This window comes from Pseudophryne corroboree, chromosome 1 (genome assembly GCF_028390025.1).
Source record: "Pseudophryne corroboree isolate aPseCor3 chromosome 1, aPseCor3.hap2, whole genome shotgun sequence".
Classification (NCBI taxonomy): domain Eukaryota; kingdom Metazoa; phylum Chordata; class Amphibia; order Anura; family Myobatrachidae; genus Pseudophryne; species Pseudophryne corroboree.
The window spans coordinates 175,837,379-175,845,219 of record NC_086444.1 but is presented as its reverse complement, the minus strand read 5'-3'; positions in this window follow the sequence as shown (position 1 = coordinate 175,845,219).

The following is a 7,841-nucleotide window of genomic DNA, read 5'->3' as shown; positions in this document are numbered from 1 at the left end:
GTATAACTCGTGATACTATACCCAGTTAACAGTATGAAAACAACTGAGCCTCTCAAGAGATGGCTCCAAACAATAACCCTTTAGTTAAGCAATAACTATATACAAGTATTGCAGACAATCCGCACATGGGATGGGCGCCCAGCGTCCACTACGGACTACGAGAAATAGAATTAACGGTGAGTAAATTCTTATTTTCTCTGACGTCCTAGTGGATGCTGGGAACTCCGTAAGGACCATGGGGATTATACCAAAGCTCCCAAACGGGCGGGAGAGTGCGGATGACTCTGCAGCACCGAATGAGCGAACTCCAGGTCCTCCTCAGCCAGGGTATCAAACTTGTAGAATTTTGAAATGTGTTTGAACCCGACCAAGTAGCAGCTCGGCAAAGTTGTAAAGCCGAGACCCCTCGGGCAGCCGCCCAAGAAGAGCCCACCTTCCTCGTGGAATGGGCTCTCACTGATTTAGGATGCGGCAGTCCAGTCGCAGAATGTGCAAGCTGAATCGTGCTACAGATCCAGCGAGCAATAGTCTGCTTTGAAGCAGGAGCACCCAGCTTGTTGGGTGCATACAGGATCAATATCGAGTCAGTTTCCCTGACTCTAGCTGTCATGGAAAATAGATGGTCAGGGCCTTGACTACGTCCAGCAACTTGTAATCCTCCAAGTCCCGAGTAGCCGCAGGCACCACAATAGGTTGGTTCAAATTAAAAGCTGATACCACCTTAGGAAGGAATTGGGAACGAGTCCTCAATTCCGCCCTATCCATATGAAAAATCAGATAAGGGCTTTTACATGACAAAGCCGCCAATTCTGACACACGCCTGGCCGAAGCCAAAGCCAACAGCATGACCACTTTCCACGTGAGATATTTTAGCTCCACGGTTTTAAGTCGCTCAAACCAATGCGACTTTAGGAAATCCAACACTACGTTGAGATCCCAAGGTGCCACTGGAGGCACAAAAAGGGGCTGAATATGCAGCACTCCCTTAACAAAAGTCTGAACTTCAGGCAGTGAAGCCAGTTCTTTTTGGAAGAAAATTGACAGAGCTGAAATCTGGACCTTAATGGAACCCAATTTGAGGCCCATAGTCACCCCTGACTGTAGGAAGTGCAGAAATCAACCCAGCTGAAATTCCTCCGTTGGGGCCTTCCTGGCCTCACACCACGCAACATATTTTCGCCATATTCGGTGATAATGTTTTGCGGTCACATCCTTCCTAGCTGTAATCAGCGTAGGGATGACTTCCGCCGGAATGCCCTTTTCCTTCAGGATCCGGTGTTCAACCGCCATGCCGTCAAACGCAGTCGCGGTAAGTCTTGGAACAGACAGGGCCCCTGCTGCAGCAGGTCCTGTCTGAGCGGCAGAGGCCATGGGTCCTCAGATTATTTCTTGAAGTTCTGGGTACCAAGCTCTTCTTGGCCAATCCGGAACAATGATTATAGTTCTTACTCTTCTCCTCCTTATTATCCTCAGTACCTTGGGTATGAGAGGAAGAGGAGGGAACACATAACCGACTGGTACACCCACGGTGTCACTAGCGCGTCCACAGCTATCGCCTGAGAGTCCCTTGACCTGGCGCAATATCTTTTTAGCTTTTTATTGAGGCGGGATGCCATCATGTCCACCTGTGGTCGTTCCCACCGGTGTACAATCAGCTTGAAGACTTCTGGATGAAGACCCCACTGCCCCGGGTGGAAGTCGTGTCTGCTGAGGAAGTCTGCTTCCCAGTTTTCCACTCCCGGAATGCACACTGCTGACAGTGCTATCACGTGATTCTCCGCCCATCGAAGAATCCTTTTGGCTTCTGCCATTGTTATCCTGCTTCTTGTACCGCCCTGTCGATTTACATGGGCGACAGCCGTGATGTTGTCTGACTGAATCAGCACCGGTTGTTTTTGAAGCAGGGATTCTGTTTGACTCAGGGCATTGTAAATGACCCGTAGTTCCAGAATATTTATATGCAAGGAAGTTTTTGTCCTTGGACGTTTTCTTCCCTGGGTGACTGCCCCCCACCCTCGGAGGCTTGCATTCGTGGTCACCAGGACCCAGTCCTGTATGCCGAATCTGCGGCCTTCACGAAGATGAGCACTCTGCAGCCACCACAGCAGAGACACCCTGGCCCTTGGTGACAGGGTGATCCACCGATGCATCTGAAGATGCGATTCGGACCACTTGTCCAATAGATCCCACTGGAAGATCCTCGCATGGAACCTGCCAAAGGGAAACGCTTCGTAAGAGCTACCATCTTTCCCAGGATTCGCGTGCAGTGATGCACCGACACCTGTTTTGGTTGCAGGAGGTCCCTGACCAGAGATGATAATTCCTGGGCCTTCTCCTCCGGGAGAAAAACCTTCTTCTGTTCTGTGTCCAGAATCATACCCCGGAACAGCAGACGCGTCGCGGGAATCAGCTGCGACTTTGGGATATTCAGGATCCAGCCGTGCTGATGCAGCACTTCCTGAGATAGTGCTACGCTGACTAGCAACTGCTCCTTGGACCTCGCCTTTATCAGGAGATCGTCCAAGAACGGGATAATTATAACTCCCTTCTTTCTAAAGAGTATCATCATTTTGGCCATTACCTTAGTAAATACCCTCGGAGCCGTGGACAGACCAAACGGCAACGTCTGGCATTGGTAATGACAGTCCTGTACCACAAACCTGAGGTACTCCTGGTGAGGTGGGTACATGGGGACACCCTCTTCCAGGCTTGTAATAACCGCCCTGAGCGATTCCATCTTGAACTTGAACTTCCTTATATAAGTGTTCAAGAAATTTAATTTTAGGATGGGTCTCACCGAACCATCTGGTTTCGGTACCACAACATTGTGGAATAGTAACCCCGCTCCTGTTGAAGGGGGGGTACCATGATTATCACCTGCTGGAAGTACAGCTTGTGAATAGCGTCCAGTACTACCTCCCATTCTTTGGGAGCAGCCGGCAAGGCAGATTTGAGGTAACGGCGAGGGGGAGTGGCCTCCAACTCCAGCTTGTATCCCTGAGATACCACTTGTAGAACCCAGGGATCTACCTGTGAGCGAACCCACTGGTCGCTGAAGTTCCGGAGACGCGCCCCCACCGCACCTGGCTCCGCCTGTGGAGCCCCAGCGTCATGCGGTGGACTTAGAGGAAGCGGGGGGAGTAATTTGGTTCCAGGGAACTGGCTGTCTGATGCAGCTTTTTCCCTCTTCCCCTGCCTCTGGGCAGAAAGGAAGAGCCTCTGACCCGCTTGCCTTTTTGTGGCCGAAAGGACTGTACCTGATAATACGGTGCTTTCTTAGGCTGTGAGGAAACCTGAGGTAAAAATGTCGACTTCCCAGCTGTTGCTGTGGATACTAGGTCCGAGAGACCATCCCCAAACAATTCCTCACTCTTATAAGGCAAAACCTCCATGTGCCTTCACCTGTCCACTGCCGAGTCCATAATACTCCTCTGGCAGAAATGGACATTGCATTAATTTTTTTTTTTTTAAATTGTTTATTTTAATTTACAGGTTATAAACATTACAGCAACCTCCCCCCATTTGTGGGGTGAGCTGTTCCGTTTAACATTATATTACCAAAAGCAGAGATATAACCTTAAGATAAAGAACATGTGGTTCCCATAATGCAAAGAAACAGTGATGGGTTATGCATCGGGGTAAACAGAGGCTATTCAATTGGATGGGAACCAAAGATCAAACTCGTGACTATAGCAATAAGAAGAAAAAGACTAAAGAGAAAGAGCATGAAAAGCGAGAAGAAGAGACAGGAAAGACGGGGAGAGAATAGAGTAGGAGGGGAGAGGGGACAAGGTTAGAGAGAGGCCGCCGGTGCGCCCCCGGACTGCGCTGGTTACGCACAGGGCGCTAGTACAAAATGGAGAGTACTTCTCGGGGAACACGGAAAGGACATGCTGAGGATATTCCCAAATCTACTTGTCAGGTTAGGAGATTACAGGGATCATAGCAGGAGAGCCGTCGAGCTCCCGGGGGATCTTAATCTATGTGCGGGAGCCTGAGAGTCGAACCATAGTTCCCAGGTCAAAAGAAACTGGAAAGATCTGTTATGGAGGTATGCAGTAATTTTTTCCATGCTTGCGAAGTACCATACTTTATTGATGACCTGTTGCATAGGGGGGGGGCTCCCTCTTTTTCCATTGGAGGGCAATTGAGCACCTGGCCGCGTTTAAGATCTGTGTCAGTAATTTACCGGAGTTCGGAGGTGCGTTAGCAATGGGGAGACCTAGTAGGAAGGACCAAGGGTCTTTGCATACCTGGGTCTGGAGCACTGCGCTCAACAGGTGTGCGACTGAGTCCCAAAATAGCATGATTTTGGGGCACGTCCACCATATGTGGAGGAAAGAGCCATGCCCTCCGCATCCTCTCCAACACTTGGGCGAAGAGGAGGGAAATATTTTGTGGAGTCTAGAGGGGACTAAATACCACCTATATAAGATTTTATATGCGTTTTCCTTTACTAGGGTTGAGATAGAGGATTTCGCGGCCGCAGTGAAGACATCTGACCAATCATAATCAGCCGGCATCGGGTCAAGGTCCTGTTCCCACTTGAGTATAAAAGCCGGGGTCGCCGACTGGCCCCCTGCCTGAAGAAGGGAATACAGCAGGGAGATGGTTCCTCGGGCAAGCGGTTTGTGATAACAATAGGACTCCAGGGTGGAGAGAGGTTGGAATGGGGATGAGTTCATTAAGGAAGAAACAAAATGTCTCACCTGGAGATAGGTAAAAGGATTCGCTTCCGGGAAGTCATATTTTGACATGATTTCCGGTAAAGGTGCACAGGTACCTTCGGACAACACGTCCAGAACAAAGCAAATGTTATGTTTCGACCATGGACGCGAGCGGGTCATAGAATGGCCCGGGGCGAAAGAAGGGTTGTCCCATAAGGGAGTAAGCGCCGAGGGGAATGACAGCATGTGAAAATGGCGTGTGCAATAGTCCCAGATCTGGCAAGTGAATTCCAGAACAGGGTGGAGTTGTAAATGGGGAGATCTAGTTTTAGGAGGGGATAAGAGTAGAGACGATAGAGATAGAGTGTGGCTAAGCGCCGTTTCCAACTGAAGCCAACATATGGACTGCGTAGGGGCGAACCAGGCCACCGCTTGGCTGAGATGGGTAGCCAGATAGTAAAGACGGATATCTGGGAAGCCTCTACCCCCCTCCTGCACTGGTCTGCGTAGGGTAGAGAACCCTATCCTAGGGACTTTATTTCTCCACACAAAACGGAGCAACCATGAATGAATTTGTGCCAGCACAGAGTCAGGAACTTTCACTGGCAGCGTCTGAAACAAATAAAGGAGGCGGGGGATAATATTCATTTTCAGAGCTATAATACGACCTAGCCAGGAGATAATCAGTGACTGCCATTTATGGAGATCGGCCTTAAGGTTTTTAAGCAATGGCGAGAAGTTTTCCCTAAACAAGTCTCCGTAGCGGCACGTAATATAGACCCCCAAATATCGAATTTTAGAAGCGCACCAGGAGAATTTAAAGTTGTTTTGCATGTGGGATAATCGGGAAGGGGGAATGTGGAAGGGGAGAGCTTCTGTTTTGGACCAATTGACTTTGTAGCCCGATATATTTCCGTATTCAGACAGGAGTGTAAAAAGGTTCGGCAGAGAAGTGTGTGGTGAAGAAAGTGATAGGAGGACGTTGTCTGTGAACAAGGAGATCTTGTAAACAGAGTCCCCCACTTCCAGCCCTCCGATATCGGGCGAGGCTCGGATGCGGGCTGCTAATGGCTCTATTACTAAGGCAAAGATCAGGGGTGAGAGTGGGCAGCCCTGTCTGGTGCCGTTGGAGATGTCCAGGGGGTCTGACTGCACTCCGTTCACAGAAACCCTGGCGGAAGGGGTCGAGTACAAGGCTTGGATCCCTGCAAGGAAGTCCCCCTGAAAACCAAAATGGGCAAGGGTTTCAAACATAAAGGGCCATCCTATCCTGACAAACGCTTTCTCCGCGTCCAGAGAAAGCAAGAGAGCAGGAGTGTGTGTAAGGTTGATGTAGTGAGCCAGGCTAACAACTCGTCTCGTGTTGTCTCGGGCTTGACGGCCGGGAATAAATCCTACCTGGTCATTATGGATAAGGTGGGGTAAGACACTATTTAGACGAAGGGCTAACATTTTGGCATAGATCTTGATATCTGAGTTAAGTAGCGAAATAGGCATATAGTTAGCGCAATTGGATGTGTCCTTACCCTCCTTGGGAATGACTATGATCTTAGTCTACAGTGCCGATTTGGAAAAAGATGCTCCCCGTAAGACAGCATTGAAGAGGGCTGAGAGGTGAGACGTAAACTGGGGGAGAAAAGTCTTGTAATATGCGGCCGTAAAGCCGTCTGGGCCAGGAGCTTTGTTAAGTTTCAGGGTTTTGACAACAGTGGCAATTTCTTCGTCGGATATCTTTGAGTTCAGTTCGGCAGAAACCGATGAGCTCAGACAAGGTAGATGGCAGTGGGATAGGAAGGTACGGATGGCCCCAAGAAAGTCCGGGCTCGACTGAGTGGTCTCATGGGCGTTGTACAACTTCTCGTAGAAGCGAGAGAAAGTTTCAGTGATACGTTTGGGATCCCTGGTTTTCTTACCAGAGGAAAACTGGATAGACATAACGTTGTTCCTTGCAAGCTTAGCCCGAAGCCTAGAGGCTAGTAGCCGATCAGTTTTATCCCCTTTTTCGTAAAAGGATTGGTTGAGCCACTTCAAGCTGGTCTCCACCTTCGCCGTCAGGAGCATGTTTAGTTCACCCCTGGCTGCGGATAGGGAAGAGAGATCTGTTTCGGACCCTGTTTTTTTGTGTTTCAGTGAGAGGGAATTAACCATGTCCGAGAGTTCCCGGATGCGTTTGGATCTGGCCTTCTTATTATAAGAGGAGGCGCTGATCAGGCATCCACGTATTACCGCTTTGTGAGCGTCCCATAATAACATAGGAGGAACAGACGGAGATGCGTTTGTCTCAAAGTAGTGGGAGATTTCGGTGGCTATATGGGCTTTCGTTTGGGGATTAAGAAGGAGTCTGTCATTCAACCTCCATACAGGGTGGCGAGCGGGAGGATGTGGACCCGGGACGTCTACAGTAACCGGGCCGTGGTCTGACCACGTGTTGGGGTGAATGGAGGTGTTGAGGATACATTGAGCAGGCTCCGAACTCAGGAAAATCATGTCCAGTCTTGTGTAAACATCGTATATGGGGGAATAGTATGTGTAATCTTTAGCATTCGGCTCTTTCACTCTCCATGTATCGAAGAGAAGGTGACGTGACAGCAGGAGGTTCAAAGCGGCTGCGTTGCGCGTATGTGAGGGGCGCATGGATCTGGGCAGAGGCTTAGATCTGTCCAGGGCGCTATCTAAAGTCACATTAAAATCCCCCCCCAACACCACGTTACCGCGTCTGTGTAGGGCTAAGAGGCTATTTAGGGAGTGGAAAAAGGGGGCCTGGAGCTGGTTTGGAGCATAGATATTCAAGAATGTATAGGGGGACCCGTTTAACAACCCCACCAGCAACAGGTATCTACCTTCAGGGTCCCTCAGTATTTCAGAGGGGATGAAATCCAGGTGGTTAGCAAAGAGTACAGAGACCCCTTTCTTCTTGCGTATGGGGTCGCAAGCATGGAAAGTGTGTGGGAAGTATTTTGACCTAAGTTCCGGATGTGACTTACCCGAGAAGTGGGTCTCCTGTAGGAAAACGATGTCGCCTCTAAGTTGTTTAAGGGACTGACATAAGAGAGAGCGCTTACGCGGGCTATTCAGACCTTTCGTGTTCAGTGTGATTATTCTAAGAACCATGGTATGAGAGCGGAGCACTCTTCATGTGGAAGCGCACCAGCGGGGCTCCGAAAGAAATGGGGG